At 42.2% G+C, this 19,990-nt stretch overlaps 1 protein-coding gene across 6 annotated transcripts in view; it reads left to right on the forward strand.

Moving 5' to 3' along the window:
* Nucleotides 1-7,990: 7,990 nt before the first annotated feature.
* SYT1 (synaptotagmin 1) overlaps nucleotides 7,991-19,990 on the forward strand; it is a 550,197-nt gene continuing 538,197 nt past the window's right edge. For all 6 annotated transcript variants that reach the window (XM_075066771.1, XM_075066782.1, XM_075066776.1 and 3 more), the window contains exon 1: nucleotides 7,991-8,285. The gene's annotated coding sequence lies outside the window, so the exon portion shown is untranslated. The remainder of the gene's footprint in view (nucleotides 8,286-19,990) is intronic.

Raw genomic sequence — 19,990 nt, forward strand, 5'->3', positions numbered from 1 at the left:
TGGAGCTCACTCTAGCCTTCCAGCGCAGTGACACCAAAATAAGAGCTGAATTCACGGTGGAAAAGTGAGTGACAATCTCTGTGTGGTAGCTTGCAATGCCAAATTGCTACTGATCAGCCAGGAATCAATTTGAAGTTGGGAAATCCACTGTGGGGGTTACTGTGATACAAGGAGTGCAAGGCCATTAATTGTGTCCTGCTACGAAGGACTGTGAGTATGGGCAATGTGAGGGAAACAGTGGATAGTTTTGCAGCAAAGTGGTTCCCAAACTGTTGTGGGGCGATAGATGGCATGCATATCCCTATTTTAGCGCCAGACCACCTTGCCACAGAGAACATCAACAGAAAAGATTACTTTTCTATGGTATTGCAAGCGTTGATCGATTACTGGGGTTGTTCCACTGATATCAATGAGGGCTGGTCAAGGAAGGTGCATGACGAATGAATATTTAAGAGCACAAGAGTGTACAGAAAGCTGCAAGAAGGAACTTTTATTCCAGACCATAGGATTACCCTTGAGGATGTTGAAATGTCAGTATTGATCCTGGGAGACCCAGACTACTCCTTACTCCCTTGGTTTATGAAGCCTTACACCAGCCACTTCGACAGAGCAAGGAGCACTTCAACAACAGGTTCAGCACGTGCAGAATCACTGTTGAATGTGCTTTTGGCTGTTTGAAGGGTTGCTGGCACTCTCTTCTCATGAGATTAAACCTCTGTGGATAAAATAGCCCCCTAATCATAGCTGCCTGCTATGTGTGTCATAGTATCTGTGAAGCAAAGGAGAAGTTTTCTGCAGAGGAAGGGCACAGAGGTGGAGTGCCTGTCTGCTGATTTTGAGTAGCCAGATATCAGGACTATAAAAAGTGCTCAATGGGGAGCTATACAGCTAAGGGAGGCTTTGAAGGACCATTTTAACAATGTGCCACAGTAATATATGTTACTGTAGTGTGCTGTGCCTGGGACTGTCTTTTTTGCACCCTGGTATGATCCCTGTAAGGAGTGCTGTGTGTGCGGCAATAGAACATTGCAAATGCATCTATTGCTATTATCTGTGAATGATGTCAGTCCCAGGAACCGTTATGTTGTAGAATAATAAAGTTTCCATAAATAGATTTTTATTCTAAAACCTATGCAAACATATACACTTAAAACTGAAAAAAAAAACTTTTTAAATACAGGGGAAAGTACCTTTGAAAGGGAAAGAACAATCATTTCCATCTCACAAACACATACACCAACTGTCTCTCTCACAGGTCAGTGTACGTGTGGTTGTGATTGTGTGTACTCTCCTGCCGGGTGGAGTGGTAAAAAGTGCTGCTGCCCTGGAAGATATGTGGAATGGAGCTGGGGTTGAGGGAGGAAGTGTAAGGAGGTACCAGAATGCAGTTCTTTACGGGCTACAGGGGGAGGCAAGCATAGTTCTGTTCAGCCTGAAGTTCAATCAGAGACTGCAATCATGTCTCTTTGCTCCATGTGGAGTACTATCATCTCTTGCTGCCTGTTTCTCCTGTCTTCACTATCCCTTTGCAGTCTGTTCTTGGGCATGACACTTCAAGCCCTGTGCTCAGAATCTGAAGCACAAGAAACTTGCAGGAGCTCTTGGAACATGTCTTCCCTTGTCCTCTTCTTTTTCCTCCTTATCTGGCCAAGCCGCTCTGCTGGTGTGGATGGAGAGACCCTCAAGGTCACATTTCCAGCTGTTAAACAATGGACAGAGGTACTATTGTGAGTGCATTCACTCTCCTTGACAAGTTAGAAGCACAACATTCACACTTTTCCTTGTGATTCATAAAGCACAGTGGCAGCCCCAGCCAGGGTAAAGGGGACGAGTTGGGACAATGTGGGGGGTAGCCCGTGGACATCAGTATATTGGATAGGGCAATTGAACTGAATGCTGGCACCATTTTCTACCTCAGTGGTGATTTATCTCACTCCTGAGGCTAATAGGAGGCTGAAACAGAGCTGCATAGGTCCAGCTGCAGACCAGATCCATAGGCTGCTAGCCTGTGTGCTGCAATGGTGCCTGCTGAAGTAATTGCTTATTGGCATGGGAAAGTATCCTACCGTGTTGGAAGGAATAAGGTAGCCCTCCCCAGAAACCTTCAGCAGAGGATTGCAGGCAACTTTCAGAAAGTTTCCTCTAGATCTCTATGGAGGATTCACCGGACATCCCAGTGCATGTAAACAAACTGTTCCGCAGGGTCCCCTCTGCCTAGCTGTACAGGGGAATGATAAGCAGGTAGCAAATATATCTCTATGGTTATTTCACTACCCCTTCTAGCCTGATTTAAAAAAAAAAAAAGTAACTGAACAGATGAGTCCCTGCAATATCGAAGCAAACTGCATACTCCCTCTCCTCAGGCTTGCCAGTGCAGGACTGCCGGAGGTGGCTCATTCGGGAGTCAAAAAGAGGTCCTGGCTCGCCATTCCACAGGGTCCCCGGGTCTCCTGTCCCCCATCCTGCTCCTCCTCCTCTTCCTCGTCCAATGCCTGGTCCTCAGGGTTCATTCCGATGGCCTTTGACTCCAGTTCCCCTGAAGTATCCACAGGGCCCATGGGGCTTGGGTCACTGCAGAGCATGGCATGCTGCTCCTTATAGCAGTGGCATGTCTAAGTCTCCACACCGGAGTAACTGTTTGCCTCCCTTCCTTCTGGTATGCCCACCACAACTCCTTGATTTTCATGTGGCACTGTTGCATGTCCTTGTTGTAGCCCTTCTCCCCCATGCCCCAAATAATCTGGCTGTAAATGGTGACATTTCTATCACTGGATTGGAGCTGTGACTGCACAGCCTCCTCTCCCCCCAAAGCCAGGAGATCCACCATCTCCTGTGGACTCCAGGAAGGAGCATGTTTGCTGCATGGAGCCGACACGGTCAACTGGGCAGTTGTTACGTGAACTCTCCATGCTGAGCAAACAGGAAATGGAATTTAAAATTTGCAGAGCTTTAAAAGGGGAGGGACGTGTTCCTGTGTACCTGGCCACCAGGCAGCAGAGTTCAAAACCATGGTTAGTAGTCATGGTGGGGCATTGTGGGAAACCTCCTGGATTCCACTAGTTGACATAAGTAACAAAGTGTATATGCTGACACTGCATCGACCTAACTACATTGAACTAAGCGCTACGCCTCTTGCAGAAGTGGAATTATTAGGTCGATGTAGCGGGCGAGTTAAATTGGTGGAACATTGTAATGTAAATACTTACACAGTTAGATCAACATAAGTTGCCTTGGGTCAACCTAAATCTGTAGTGTAGACTGGGCCTGAGTCAATCAGGGGCTGACTTAGAAAGAGAATCCTGTGGCAGTATAGGCTCAGAGGCAGGGCCCCAATGGCTGGTTTGAGTGTGCTGTGGGCCGATATATTTGTAACCCTTCTGCCCCTCTGAGTTGGCAGCAACAAGGGCCGGGTTCAGTATCCAGGGGTTCCGTTTCAATAACACAAGGCATAACCGGCTCGAGCCCCCACCCAGTGACCTGGGACACTTACATACCACACCCCCCTGGGCACCTCTAGGAGGCAATACTTCCCCTCTCGCAAGCACGGAGTCTGAGTGTAGCGAAATCTTTTTAATAAAGGAAGGAAACAATGCGGCATCCCATTGGAGAAACACCACAAACAGAGTTATAACACAAACCATAACCACCCCCCCAAGTACATTTGGCAATGTCCTTTTCCCCTTAGGGTCTTAAGTCCAATCACTCCAAAGTCCAACAACCCAAAAGTCTCTGGTCAATGCCACCACAGAATTCAAGAGTCTATCTGTAGAGGTCCCTCCCCCCAGCCTGGGTGAAAGGGGCACCTTACGTGGTCCAGGGCCAACTGCCCTGCCTCTCCGTGGGTTCTGCTTCCGCCTTCTCCACGAACTGCTCCGCCTTACCGGCCGCTCCACTCTGCTCCTCCGGCCGTCCTCACAAACTGCTCCGCTCCACCAGCTGCCTCGTGAGCTGCTCCAGTTGTCCCAGCAAACTGCTCGGCTCCGCTCGCTCTGTGGGCTGCTCCACACGCCCCACAGCTACTCCGCTCTGCCAGCCGCTCCATTCCACCAGCTGTCCTGTGGTCCGCTCCAGCCATCCCCATAAACTGCTCCACTCCGCCAGCTGCTCTGTTCCACAGTATAGCTTCAGGCTCCCCCACTAGTTAGCACAGTACTCAGTGCTCCCAGCTCAGTAATTTCAGCTCTTTTGTGATTTCAGCTCTTTTGTGATCTCAGCACATAGTAGGGGAGCCCAGTGCTATTGCACCATTAGCCCAAAGTGAGTTCAGCTCAGCAACCTGTATCTAGAGTCTTAAGGGAATAAAAAAAATCAACTCTGACATTCCACAGTGGAGAGAGGAGGAGGTGCAACTGATGCTTCTAGCTCCACAAGGAGCCTGCACCACCAGGCACAAGTACCTGTCCCCAACCTCTCTCCCTTCACAGGGTTTTGGAACCCATGTCCCTTGTCTAGCAAGTACCACCCAACTGAGGTTGAGTCATTTCTGTCACAAAGCACCCACAGCTCGGCAGTCTGGGATGGGTTAGGCGAGCCTATGCAAATATTTGAGATTTTGCATTCCAGACATTCTTTCCACACTTCCCATACTTCACCACCAGATGTCAGGGTACAGCTCATCCTGACTCTGCTTACATCTTACACATTCTGTCATTCTTGAATCTGCTGTCAGCTCAATGATGTATCATTCCTGTATCTGCTCTTTATATGGTGTAAAACCTGTAAGAGCTTTATTCACGCCTGAGCTGGTGTTTTTGGTTTCCTTTTCTCCCAGCACTCTTGGCTCCCTCAAATTTTGTAGAACTGATTGGTCTCCCTTTTTCTCTCTCTCCACCACCATTTTACCTCTATGGTCCACATTTACTTTCCCGCCCCCTCTGCCCTTCTTCCCAGTCATGACTTACAGGGAACAGAAGCATAAAAATGACAAAGAAAAAATACCATTACTTTCTACTATTTTTATTTAATTTTTGAGATAGGCCATGCTTTTCAGTTTCATCTCTGATGTGCATTGTAGCTTCTTCCATTCCAAAGCCTCTGTATTGTGATAGTTCTCATTGCTGAGTGATCATTTAGAGTAGACTATGACCAAGAGATACAAGGTTAAATATGGGTCTGGTCCTGCAGCCTATTGAAGCAGGATCTCCCATGTAATAACTGCTTAATGTCCTTTCAAAATATGAAAAGTTAATCTAATGTTTTAGAAATATCGTTGGCCCTGCCTGGGTGCATTTATTCAGGAGGTAACCACAATGCTGATCATTGGGCTTCATGAACGCAGTGGGAAGGACTAATTGGCTGTTTTGGTCAGATTGGACATTTCTCCATGGATCCTGAGTAAGGTACGAGTTGGTCACGGACTCCGTGATTTTATGTGACCACCGCAACTTGAGCCCTGGGTGGCAGGGGCTCTGGCTGTCAGCCCTGGGTAGCAAGGACTTGGACTGTCAGCCCCACACTGCGGTGACTGGGTCTCCGTGATTTATTGTTTATTGTCCATATCCTGTCCATGATTTTTACTCTCTAGGCTTGTTGCAAGATTTGTCTTTTCTCATGGCTGTAAGAATTCCTTAGGAACTTTGTTGCAATTTGTTTAGGATTAGATACTCACCCTCTTTCCCCTGAGAGGTGGGTGGTAGTGAGTAGATATTCAGTAGGAGAGTGAAGTTTGCTTACAGTAAGGGAGGCATCACCACATAGGCTAAATAATTTCTTTTTGTATAATGTTAAAAAGTCATGGGCACTTGACTGGGCTAGAAGGAGAGCATGATGCAGATTTCCCACCCCCCACCCCCATCTCCACCACATACACACACCCAGCCCCTACCACATACTTAATTGCCTTAAACCAGGCAGACTTTCTTTGGAGGGCCTTTAAGATAGGGGGTGGAGCTATGCAGTTCTCATGCTGCCTTCTCCCGATGTGCTAATTTCTGTTCCTTTCTTCCTGCATTAGAGGAGGAGTGCTTGGGCTTAAATTATAAAAAGAAAACACTGCTCAACTCTGTAGGACCTGATTCTTGCATTCCTTGCGCACACAAAACTCCCATTGATTTCATTGTGCATGTGTGAGTGTGCCAGGGATGCAGTATTGTGTCTGTAAAATTATTGGCACTGAAATTGCTTTCTTTTAACTCACCAAATAAATGACATATAGAAAGCAGCTGCTGGGGTCTTTGGATCTGGGAACAGAAGAGCATTTTTTATGGACGCACTGGAAATAGGTGTGTGATTTTGGGCCTGAAATTTGTCAAATACCACATTTCCATCAAGAGCGTAGCTAGACCTCTTGGGCTAAATTATAGCTGTTCCTCCACAATGAATTAGATGGGTGCAAATAGCCCCTTTACCCCTTCCCTTCCCACTATCATGGCCTAACGCAGCTGTACAAGAAGCAGTCACACTTTGACTGCTAGAACTGGGGAGCTGTCTAGCACGGATAGGACCAAAGGGCGTGTATTTGAACTGAGCAGGAGCAGGGGCTCATAGCTTTCCCCTGGAAAACACCACTAGGGAAGGGTTAAGTATGAAAAAGCAGACTATACTTTTTTTTCTGAAGGTGTAGTAAGACTTACTGCTCACTGTGCTTCCAAAGGCAGCTGTGGCATTAGGACTTCCAGTGTTGTCATGTTCTCGCCCACTACCCACTGATGCGCTCCCCCTCCTTTCCTCTTCCCCCAAAGCTAGATGCCATAATCTACACCTTATATGTTAATGCATCTGTCACTAAGCATACTACATAAAAAGAGGCACATAGTTATGGAACGTATTGCCATTTATTAAAGCTTTATATACGAATTGGAATCCTGTAATAGCTTCTACTGGCCAAACTGTGGTGTATAAAGTGTAGATTAGGATTCACCTTTGGACCCAGAGTGGTACCTTTGGCCAATGAAAAGGAAAGATATTAATGAGACATTATTATTTATAGAATTTAATGTTTTCCATTTGGCAATTCTGAGAAACCTCGACACCCTGCGATTTACACGCAGTAATAATGCAATTTAGGCAGGAAAGAACCTTATTCTTTTTATATTCATTATTTATATTTGTAACAGCTAAATTTACATCTAGAACTGCCTCCATTTCCCTTTGGAACCTCGGAGCAGCTCTTTATGTTCTATTAAGCATTAGACAAAGAGGACAGGTCTAATTAAAAGTTGAAGAAATGTGCTTCTGTTAATTGAATTTGTGGTAGAGTTACATTTTGCAGACCAGTGTTAATCAAAGCTCCAGTTCAGAGTGGACGGAGCTGGGTAATTAATTTAGCTGTTATATTTCCTTACCTGAAAACGCCAATAAAACCTGCTCTGTAAAAACCAAAGAACTCAATTATGGCGAATTTTATTTGCAGCCATTGATTAGATGTTACTGCACACGAATTCCTCGCAGCTGCAGGGTTGGAGAGCGCCCATCCAGAAGACAATTTAAAAAAACACAACTATTAAAAGGGGGTCAGAGAAATGAACAAGTTCACCAGCTCAGTTTGCACCTGAAAAGCGGCAGCAGCAGCCGCCTCCTGGGCTCTGTTGCTGATTAAGAATCTTGCTCTTTTTCTTTTACTAGTGCCTATGGTTCCTGCTCCCCTCTGTGCCCCATCCCCCATCTCCTGCTTCTCTCTTACTGTGCCTCTTTGTGGTCGGTAAATGCCATACTATAAATTGCCTGAAGTCCCAGGGGGTGGGGCGAATCGGGTCACCCAGCCGGCCCTGTTTCCAGCGCGCAGCTTGCAGCACTTCTTGGGGGGTCATCGCTTTGCCGGTCCAGAGGACTGATTTGATGTCCTTGATTGTCATTCGCAGGGAACTCCCTCCCAGCCCCCTTGCCCGGTCGGAGGGACAGAGACTAACAGATCCCTAGGATAGGCGATGCCGGCTGAGCAGGTCCACCTAGTATTAGTGAAGCCTGATTGGATAGCGGAGGCAGCATCCCCGCCTCTCAGCCAATCAGGCAGCCAGGGCTGGGGACGATGGCCTGCCTCTCACTGGAGGGATTCCTGGAGAAACTGCAGTGTGGTGATGCTCTAAGAGCTGCACAGCCCCCAGTATCTCTGCTCCTCCTCCGCCCAGCCAGCAGCAGCTGAAACTTAGCACCCAACACAAAGCGAGCCCCACTGAGAGCAGGGGGCTATAGAAATCTGCTGGTGGATGTGGGAGGTCTGCCACACACACACCTTTTTGTATTGCAGTCTCCTCCCATGAGAGGCAGAGAGAGCGTGTGTGATTGCTACTAGACAAGGAGGCGAGAGCATTGAAGGACAAACAGACTCCTCCTGCCCTGGTTGCCAGGTAAGGCAGTGGTGTTAGTGCTTCTGCTGCTGCTGGATCTGTCTGCAATGTTTGCTGTCTTGCAGTGACTTGGATGTTGTGGTTGCCGTGTGGGGGGAATTAAGAGATGTACAGAGAAAGAGAGAGGGAGACCCAAGTGGTCTATTGTGTGGGCGGTGATGAGAGCGCACATGTTCCTGTTAACGGATGCTGGAGAACAGTTTATCCGGTGTCTCCGGATTTGAACGCTGGGTTGAATTGTGGCAATTCCCAGCCACCCAGTGTTTTCCCTGTCTCGGAGAAGGCTGCTTTCCAGTCCACTGAAGGTGGCATGGGACGAAATTGGGGGAGATGGGATGGGTGGGATTCTGCAGGCTAAAGGAAACGGGAGGTAAAAAACTGAACCTAAAGCAATCAAACTGCTTACAAGCGAGTAAGCAAATCCTCGAACTCCTGCTGTGGGAGAGGGAAAGCAGCTTGACTTTACTCGTCTTCCAAGTGGATCTGCCTTTCACTTGACTTGTTCAGCTGGGAATAAATACATTTAATTGTTGGGTTTAAGGGTCAATCACCTGACTTCTCATTCCTTCTCTGACCGCCTCTTGCATGATTGTTTGACACTGAAAAAAGAGTTTCAGTATCAAAAACTTGAAATCTCAGGTAACGAAACAGAGAAGGATTCGTTTCCAAGATCTGCTTGCAATCTTTGAACAGCTAGTGTTCTTATTAAGACTTGTTGTTTGAAACACTGGTGTTGTTCTCAAAGCACTATTCCCTGGAGGATCTGCTTTTCTGATAGTGGAGGACTAAATTAATCCTTTGTATTGCAGGTTTGTTTTTTTAAAAGTAATTAAATGCCATGACACCTACTTCCCTTTCTTAGAAAAAGCTGACAAATTAATTTTCTTTAGATTTTTCATATAATTACATTTTTCTACCTTTAGACTTGCATCTTTCTACTCTCTCCTTCCTCCCCTTTATGCTCCTCTTTTGTCTTGTTTTCTAATATTTTACAGTGTGTATATTGTGGGAACGGAGGGTGCTAATATAGGTTCAAAACTGTGTTTAAAAGTTAAATGTGTGTTGGCTTAGGTACCTATCACATTACAAAAAGTTTAGGGAGTATAATCAAAAAGTGGCACAAATGTTTAATATTTTTTCACAGAAAATGGTGGTTCTTTTTCTGTTTTAAGTCTTGTAAAATAAAGACCTCAAACAACTGCAAGCTTCTAGCCCTGAGCAGAGTAAGTAAATTAAATATACTCATTGGACTGAGCCTTTATGGCAGTTTTAACAATGTGTAATTCAATCATCACTGATACAAGCTGCCTTCTACCATTATTCATCAGACCCAGTTGAATGATTTCTGTCAGATGGGAAGTAGAAGAGAGAAATCTCTAGGTGAATGTAGCTGGAAAGCTTTCCAAGTAGAGTCCTAAATGAGCACAGAAAAGCACTTGTCCACAATCTGCAGACAGATGTTAGTATCCAAATAAATCTTTTCCTTTGATTATCCCGGGGGGGGGGAGTCAAGTCTTATTTTTTCTTACTTAATATCTATTTGTGAATGAAGAAGAGGGATCTCTGTGCTTAGATGACTATGACCTTGTACATTTAGTGTAAAATGCTGTATTTCAATAGTATTTCCCTACCTTTCAAATGCTGTATTTTGAATACAGAGGTCAGTACAGTAATTTTAGACACTCGTGTATTGTCGCCTGCAACTAGACCCTCATTCTGTCAACTACATATTGATCCTCTGAACAGATACCCTATTGTGCCTTCGTGTTTCATGTTCATCTTTCTTTTACAGATGGAAAAAGTGCTTTTTAAAATGCATGAGTTATTTCTTCTTCAAAACCATACACTACTAGCAGTTGTAAATCTGAGAGGAGACCTTCTCCCTTGTGGAGTGGCATCCACAATTACATAAATGTAATTATTTTAGTGGTGATCTCATGCCAATATTTAAAAACACAATACCTGTAACCTTCCTGCTCTTTTAAGAAATAGATTTGGCTACAATGGCAAATGGGCAATACGTTAATTTGCCTTTAGTATGGTGTATGTATGTAGGAATTAATAAGCATTAGTCATGGTAAAATGGACAGATAGCAAAAGTATAGGGAAATTCCTTATATTCCTTCCTGATATGGTCAGAATAGTATTTTCTTATCTTTATTGGGGGTGGGATGGGGAACTTGACCTGGCTTTATGTCTGAGAGACATTTTTTCTCTCCAAGTTTTTGCAGTTGTAGTTCTATTAGGAGTGTCCAAAGGGAGTATACCTCAATATGGTATGTTACTTGATTTGTGATGTAGTTGCTCAAAATTTGAATACACGCTATTCACAAACTGAAAAGTATGTAGCTTGAAAACTATATAGCTTAAAAACACAGTGCAGACAGCTTGAGTGAAAAGAGATAATTTTAAAAAGAACCACAGGGCAGAGGATAATGACATACTGTAGGAAATGATCGCACTACTGCATTTGCAAAAGCATTAAATGTCCTAGTGTAGCCATTTCATACAAACCCAATTTTCCTTCACATTAAGAGCGCCTAAGTGAGCTTTATTAATGTTTGATACAAAAGATGCTCAAGCTTTTTTCAAGTATTTATACTGGTCTCTTAAGCATTAGCCCATAGATCAAGAGTACTTGTTTGCTTTTCTACACATAAGCATAAAAATAGTTGTTTACAATGTATAATAGTAGTGTAAATGAAATATAGGAAACTCCATATGAGAGCAGACTAACATTTCATCCTGCCAATAAATCATGGCTACAGAATAATATTTGGTTTATAATACAAAACTTTATCACACCTTATTCTTAGTGTAAACCAAATATCTGGAAAACACTCACTGTCTTATATTGGCTTGATAGTTTTAAGGATGTAAGAGAACTGGAAAAAATCTGTATTTGTCTAATTACTATAAAGAAACCATAAGCATAAACTCAGGGTTTTTTTCTTAATCTTTTGACATGTTTATAATTCATATAATACATATATTATAGCGCAGGGTCATAACACAAGTTTTTAGAGCCATTCACCCTTCTGGAACTCAAAGTTAATTGATGATGCCTCAGATGAAACAATCTTTTATTTGTCATACTGTGTCTTGTCTATACCACAATATATAGGATCTTACTGTTTAGGAGATCCTGGTATGTAGAATGTTACTGGAAAATGAGATCAAAGTAAAGATGACAGTGCATCCTTATGACCTTACATGCTGTGTGGGAGACACCAAAGTTGACAATAGTATTGTAAAGGGCAAGCAAAGATTTCCCAGTTTTCTCAATTGAAAACATGGAAGCATCATTACTTATAGATTCCATGTTCTTCTCAAATCTGCTCATGCAGTGCATCTTCATGTTCAATTTTGCAAAGAAAAATATCTGACCACTTTGGGTTACTTTGATCCCATACAGGATATGTTTGTTTTAAATATTATTCTGCATCTTGGAAGAGCTTAATTAGAAATACACATAAGGGAAGCTTGCTAGCCAACTATGAATTTGCTTTTATTTTAACCTGAAGTATCTTTTGTAAATGTCACTGGTAAATACATTTGCCAAACTGAATAAACAAATCATTATGTTAACAAATATTTTCAGGATCTTTATGTATGACAGTCCTCTTTGCTACAATCGGCTTTACTCATTCGTGATACACTCCAATCAAAGAGAGAGGATTATAAAATGCTAGAAATAATATTGTATCTTTTACAAAAAATAACAGCGTAGTGGAGAGTTCAGCATTAAAAAGAGGACATCTGTATAGGGCTTTTAGTGGCTCTTTGGATGAAAGACTAAGACCAGCTAGAGACAATGCTAATATGCTGCCTGTCTAAATCTTTCTCTTTACTCAGGATTTATGTGGATTTGAGGAGAGGTTGTGTATATAAACAATGAGTAAAAAACTTGCCTAGCCAAACAAAATGGAAATCTACAATTAGACATTTTTTTGTTCTAAAGAAGAACATATTTTTGTACGCAAGACTTATGATTGAAAGTGTGAGACCGGCTGTGATAAAACGGTTTTCTAATACTTTTATCAGCTGTTGCAATCAAAATGTTTTTTATATTAAGCTCTTATTTATTCAAGGGTTTTAATGAGTAGGCTATCATCAGCTTTATGGATTTTCAGTTTAGGGGTTTATTAAAAATCCTTACTAAAGAGCTTAGCATTTTCTTACTATGTGTTTATTTGTCTTTCAGAACTCCCCCAAAACTGCATGCATTTAATGCCTCCCTCTTTAAGATTCTCAAACATTTGCTAAGTCAAGATGTTACTTTCTCTTTCAGCCAATTAGCTATTACCTAAAATAAGTGTTTTAACATTCAGCAGTTGTTAATTGTACCATTAATATAAAATCTCTTCGTTAACTGTGATTTAAAAATAATTATGATTACTGTCTTAAGGGTAGATTTCCAATGACTCTTCAGGATATCTGGATAAACACAATTTTATTGTTGTGTGCCTACGTAGAAGAACTGAGGATGTGTTTTTGTCTGCTCGATGCGTTTTGTCTGCTCACTGCTGATTTAACAGAGTTTGTTATAATCCTGTTTACCTGTTCTGTTTGATACTTTTTGTCTGAAGAAATATTTTTATTGCAATGAGGGTGAAATTCAATTCACCAGTGTAATGTGGGGGAGCTAGGGAGACAAAAATCTACCACTATTCAACCTGGATCCAAGACCTAAATCTGTAGCAAAGAATCTCATCCCTGTCACTTGGTGACTGAACCTTTAAGAGGCGGTGAGTCCAGCCCCAACCTGTGATGCACTTAGCTCACCTCCCCAGGTGTTTGGGTTTTTTTGTTTTTGTTTTTTTAAAGCAAAGCTCCTGGCAAGCAGGTCATGTGGCTAGAATCAAGCCTTCTGGGGTGGCTATAAAAGCAGAAGCTTCTGGAGAGCCAAGGAGGAAAGAAAGAAGGGAGGCTCTGCAAAGCAGATTTGGAACCTGGCTATTGGAGAACAGGGAAAGCTGGCTTGAACTACTCCGCAGCCCCATGGAGAACTGTGGAATCCTTAACAAGCACCTGAGGGGCCAAAGGAGACTTTTTTTTTTTTAAATAAAGACTTAATAAATTGGACCCCAAGCAGGGGAATATTACTCTAAGTACTTTGGACTGTGAACAAGTTATTTGGGGAGAGGCAAGAGGGTGGCATACTGCACCCTGTGAGCTGAAATGTGACCATTGCTCATTTGTACCTCTTAGAAATCTAGGTCAGTTCAATGGTCCATCCGGCTCAGGACTCTGTCTCTGACAGAGATCAATAACAGATGCCTCAAAGTAAGATGTACATCCATACAGAGGATCTTCCAAAGTTCGGGGGGGAGGGGGGGGAATGCTCCACCCCTGATCAGTCTGGGGCCCTGCCCCCACTCCACCCCTTCTCCCAAGCCCAACCTCTTCCCACCCTGTTCTGCTCCTTCCCCTGCTTCTTCCCGCTCCTGCTCCCTCCTGCCCTGTACCTCCTGCATGCTGTTGAACAGCTGATCACCAGTGGACGGGAGTCGCTGGGAGGGAGGGGGAGAGCTGATCTGTGGGGCTGCCAGTGGGTGCTGACCACACACAATTTTTTTTTCTGTGGGTGCTCCAGCCATGAAAGACCCATGGAGTTGGCACCTATGCACCTGCATAATGGACAGCTAACCAATAATCTTCCAATAGGCTGGCTTTCTTCTTAATTCCAGGTGTTTAATGGTTGATTTATGAATGGCATGAAGGTTTTTATCCCCTATACATTTTTGTCCTATCTAATGAAACTGTTGGTATTATTAACCATTGTCTATTCTTTTAATTCTATGAACAAACCTTGGAACACTTGGAGAAGTTCCAGAGGGCTGCAAAAAAGCTAATTGTGCCAATATTTTAAAAGGATAAATGGAATAACCTGAGAAACTTTAGAACAGAGAGCCTGACACTGCGCCTAGATGAAAACATGGAAAAGCTGATGGGGAATGCAATCAGTAGAGAATTAAGATGCCAATAATTAATGCCAGTCAACATGATTTTATGGAAAATAGGTTTTTGTCAAACTTCATATTGTTGTTTGAAATCACAAGTTTGGCTGACATAATATACTTAGCCCCCATGACCTTCTGATTTAAAAAAACAAAAACAAAAAAACAAAACAGAAACTCACTATATAACATCAGTACAACCCCTATTAAATCAAAGAAAAGATGGTTAAGTAATGATTAAAAAAATAATTATAAATGGGGAATCATCATTCAGAGGAGGTATTTCTAGTGGGGTGTCAAAGAGGTCTTTTCTCAGCCCAATGCTGTTCAATATCTTTATCAATGATCTGGAAGAACATTTGCAAAACCACACAAAAATTGAAGTGGGAAATAGTGGTGGGGCAAGTCTGTTATACAAACTGATCTGGATTGGTGAGTAAGATGGAATCAACTGAGCAATATACAAATGTATATTTGTAAGGTCATACTTCTAGAAACAAAGCATGTCAATGACACTTGCAGTTCCCCTACTATATCCTGGAAAAGTGCGACTCTGAAAATGACTTAGGTGGTCCGGTAGATAAGCAATTGAACGTGAACAACCAGTGTGATTCTGTATCTCAGAGGGCATATGCAATGCTTGGATGTATGAGCAGGGAAATATCCGCTAGGAGTAGGTAGTTTTATCACTTTATATGTCATTGGTGAGACTATTGTTGGAAAAAATGTGTCCAGTTTTAGTGTCCAAACTTCAAAAAGGATGTTGACCAATTGGAAATGTAGCTTCCTTTTTTTGAGACAAGAGAATAATTTCAGGTCTAGGAAACATGTCTTCTAGTGAGAAACTAAATTAATCTGTTTAGTTTATCTAAGAGGTTAGTAGGTGCCTTGATCTTGGGCTACATGGAGAATAGGTTTCTGATAGTTAGAAAGTTCTTTAATGTATCAGAAAAGGCACAATGAAATGCAATGGTTGGATTCTGAAATTCAGACTAGAAATAAGGCACAGTTGTGGGTTTTTTTGTTTGTTTTTTGTTTTTTTTTTAAATAATGAGAATAATTAACCATTGGAATAACTTACCTAGGGATTCTTGGTCACTTAAAGTCTTTAAAACGAGACTTTCTCTTTTTTAAAAAAAGAGAAATTATAGCTCAAACAGCAGTTATGGACTTCTTGCAGAAATTACTGGGTGAGGTTCTTTGGCCTGTGTATACAGGAGCTCAAATTAGATGACCGTAATGGTCTTTTCTGGCCTTAAAATATATGAATCTGTGAGCCTCTTAGCCCGAATATCTTGTGGCAGTGAGTTCCACAAACTGAATAATTCATTGTGTAAAAGAGTAAAGTATTTTCCTGGGGTGGGGATAGGCTACAGAGGGACCTAGACAAATCAGAGGATTGGACCAAAAGAAATCTAATGATGTTCAACAAGGACAAATGCAGGGTCCTGCACTAGGACGGAAGAATCCCATGCACTGCTACAGACTAGAGACCAAATGGCTGGGCAGCAATTCCGCAGAAAAGGACCTACGGGTTACAGTGGACGAGAAGCTGGATATGAGTCAGCAGTGTGCCCTTATTGCCAAGAAGGCTAACTGCATTTTGGGCTGTATAAGAAGGGGCATTGCCAGCAGATCGAGGGAGGTGATCATTCCCCTCTATCTGACATTGGTGAGGCCTCATCTGGAGTACTGTGTCCGGTTTTGAGCCCCACACTACAAGAAGGATGTGGAAAAAAGTGGAAAGAGTCCAACGGAGGGCAACAAAAATGATTAAAGAGCTGGAGGGAACTGAGATTGTTTAGTCTGCAGTAGAGAAGAATGAGGGGGGATTTGATAGCTGCTTTCAACTACCTGAAAGAGGGTTCCAAAGAGGATGGATCTAGACTATTCTCAGTGGTACCAGATGACAGAACAAGGAGTAATGGTCTCAAGTTGTAGTGGGGGAGGTTTAGGTTGGATATTAGGAAAAACTTTTTCACTAGGAGGGTGGTGAAGCACTGGAATGGGTTATTTAGGGAGGTGGTGGAATCTCCTTCCTTAGAGGTTTTTAAGGTCATGCTTGACAAAGCCCTGGCTGAGATGATTTGGGAACAGTTGGGGATTGGTCCTGCTTTGAGCAAGGGGTTGGACTAGATGACATCCTGAGGTCCCTTCCAACCCTGATATTCTATGATTCCTTTTATCAGTTTTTTAATCAGTGTCCTTTACATTTCAGTGAGTATATTCCTGATTCTTTTAATATGGGGAGCATGTATTTGAGCTGGTATAAAGCCTGTTGTAAGTTTTCACATTGACTTCTGTGGGCTTTGGATAAGTTTCTATGACTGTCTTACATGGAAGTCTCTCAATGTCTCTAAATATATTTAATCAATGAGAATTCTGCTTAAAAAAGTGATGATATGAGAGGGCTGTCTACTAGGTCTTTCTGGTGTTCCTACGTAATATTAGGCATACAGATATTTTGCTTTCTCACTGTTCCCTAGCACTACTTTTCCGGGCAATAATTAGATTAAATGCTGAGTGAGTCAGTTTGGATCCAAAATGAATGAACCATTTATTTTTACTCTTTCTATCTTTTAGCCTGTTTCCAATCCATAACAGATCTCTCTCTCTCTCTCTCTAAAAATTACTTTACTGGCATTAGTGAGGGGCTTTATCAAAGTCCTTTTTTTTAAATCCAAGTAAAGCTGCAGGTGGTTCTTTAGCATGTACTGTTGTGCAAGATTTAAGGCCCCTCAATCTACAAGTGGATGCATCTTGTATGTCTGTAATATGCTTACATCCAGCAATGCTCTTCATGCCAGGTTTTGAAAGGCCACTTTGGATACCCCTTCTTTAGATTCATCCCAAAGTAGCCGCTACATCAAGAGTCCTCTTCTAAACAAACCCAATGGCAGTCTTGTGTTATGTGGATGGCATTGTCCCGGATCTGTGAACCAGAAGGAATTTCATTGTGCATGTATTACCTTGCACCAGGGGTAACTTGATCTTGTATGCATCACCTTCCAGACCCTAGGTGCTAGGAAATGATATTTACATACACCACGCCATAGACTGTTGCCACTGTTTATAAGTGAGTGCTTTTCATTTTCAGTGAATTGGCAAGAAAGGATGGTTGGAAGGGGCTCTTCTCCTCTGGGTGTGTCACTGAGTTGTAAAAGATGGGGAAATTAGGTGGCTCAGGCCTAACTGAAAAGATGCTTATCAGGGTGAGTGGAGCAACATCAATCTTCTAGATTATTTGTGCCTGGAATTAAGAAATGATGTTTCTATTTGAAGGGTCCAAGTTTTTAACTAAACATACATTTGATAAGCACAGCAACAAAGCTATTGCTTTTTATATAAATCTACAAATTGATCACCTTTTTATTCTTCTGCACTGCACTTTACCATTGCTGTTTCCTGTTTAATAATAATCAGGACACATGAATTTGTTCCTCACTTTGAGTACCTGGTGGTTAAAGCAGAGAGACAAGGGGAACATGTTCAAGTAACCTTGGCAGAGGTCAAATATATCTTCATGATATACTAGAATTGCTTAAAGCTATGAGCAATCTGATGTGTATTGCTTTTATTTTTTATAAATACTTGCAAAATGGGATTGGAATGAGGCTTTATATATTAATATGTATTTAGTACCATTTAAACATGTTGGGATAAGTGCTAAAACAGAAGCACTCCAAGAAAAATCAGCTGGGACAAAATAAGCTTGTAGGCATTTAATCTAACTCTATGCACTGTTGCATTTGTTATTTTCAAAATTATTTCCATTTTTAGTGACCTTGACAATGACTTAAATTTATTTTAATACATGATCGCCAAAGGTTGGATTTACCACTTGTACATTAATTAAGATAACTGTTAGCTGGTTACACAATGAAAATTAATTTATTCTTTATAAAGGTGGACAGACATCCTGTACTTTTAAAGGTAAATAAGGCATTGAACCTACTATGAAAATCAGCAGTGTCTAAGAAAATAGTGGCACTAAATATTTCAAGCTCGCAATCAGACTGCTAGAAGAAGTCGCAATCCTTAAATTGATCACTGTTTACCCAAATGTCAGCTGGCTTCCAAAGTAATAAACAGCTAAGTGTTTACTAAAGGTGATGAATCAGATTCCTGGAGGAATAATTGAGACTGTCTACTCTGACTATTCTTGAAGGATTCAAACATAGCCCTAAAGCCAAAATTTATTTCTGCTTTTCTGTCTAACTTGTGGACCTCTTTATCTGTCAATTGGATTCTAAAATGCACATATCACATCTTGGTGAGATGAAAGATAATCAGTGCTAGCATAATGAAACACGACAGTGCCCCTCTAGTTAAGGCTCTATTGGGAATTCTCTTTTTTTAATATCAACGTGAGTTTTGAGTAGTGTATAACTAATCAATTTGCATTTTTACTGGGTTGAAATTTGGCTCTAAGCAATGGCTATTTTTATTCAAATAATTTTTGGGTTTTTTAAAAAGACATAAAACAGTTTAGTGGTCTTAAGGGCTCATTTCAGAGCGACAAGGGCATATTCTTTGTTGTAAATTGACTCAACTTACTCGCAGACCATGTGGTGCTCTCCCTCCCACACTGCAGTTTCATACAGTGGACACTTTCCTGAGATGAACTAAAGCCATCTCCTCTGAGGAACTCCATATGTACAATTTGCAGTGTGCTAGCCGTGTAGGTTCTCAAGAAAATGAAAGTGTGTGAAGTTAGGGTGATCTGTTGCTGATGCACTAGGGTAGAAGGAAGGGCTCAACATGAATAGTAGAAAGTAGTGAGCCTTGTTAATGGTAGAGCTTTTTGTATGATAGTGTAAAAGGTTGTGCACATTTGTTCCCTCCGCTAGGCCAAACATTTTCTACCACACAGGTTATCCTGAGGATAAATTGTATTGCCCCATCATTGCAGTATCTGAGCACATCAGGTATTTAGGAACAAGTAGGCATGCAAAATGTTGGCTTTTGTCTAGTCCTTCCCTAGTTACACCCAGGATACTACTAGGGCTGCATAAATGAAGTTGCTTTAAGCAGGCTTAGTGGTAATTATGCTGCTCAAATTCTCAGTACAGTTTCTGGGACAAGTATGGTGTCAATAATTTTTAAAGTTCTAACACAACTCAACGTTTCCATTGAAATATCCATAAGGGTCCGATTTAAGCCATTTAGGCAAAGGCTTTTAATTTAAAACTGTTGTTCCATCTTCAGTCAGATCACGCTTTCGCGACTCCACGAGGCTATTGTAGATATGATTGGACTGCCCACTTTACCATCTGAAATTATAATGGGGCTTGGTGAAGTTAAAGATAATGGGCTATATTCAGTCCATGTCTACATGGGTGTGTGTGGAGGGGGGGGGGGGGAATGTGTACAGTATTAAAGAGTAGCTGCAAAAATCTGTGCCCACAGTTTTGGGGTAAATATATGTCATAACATTACCTGCCAGAGTGAGACTGTTGCTTCAATGGGGCTAACAGCATGGAATGAGCAAATTCACCATAAGGTCAGCCAGAATCCTGGCAAATGTGTACATAGTCATCCACAATAAGTGCAAGCTGCCAGCAATAGCAGCAAGGGAGTTGCTCAGAGGACCAGGCAAAGTAGCAAGTGCCCTGTAGCACATACTGGCAGCCTGAAATGGAAGCCTGCACTGATGGACGGTTTCTTATTGCAAAGCCGGTTGTTGTCCCATACTGCCTTGCGTTTGTGCAGGACTTGGTGCTTTATGGCACACTCCACTCTGAA

The sequence above is a fragment of the Chelonoidis abingdonii genome, chromosome 1, assembly GCF_003597395.2.
Source record: "Chelonoidis abingdonii isolate Lonesome George chromosome 1, CheloAbing_2.0, whole genome shotgun sequence".
Taxonomy (NCBI): Eukaryota; Metazoa; Chordata; order Testudines; family Testudinidae; genus Chelonoidis; species Chelonoidis abingdonii.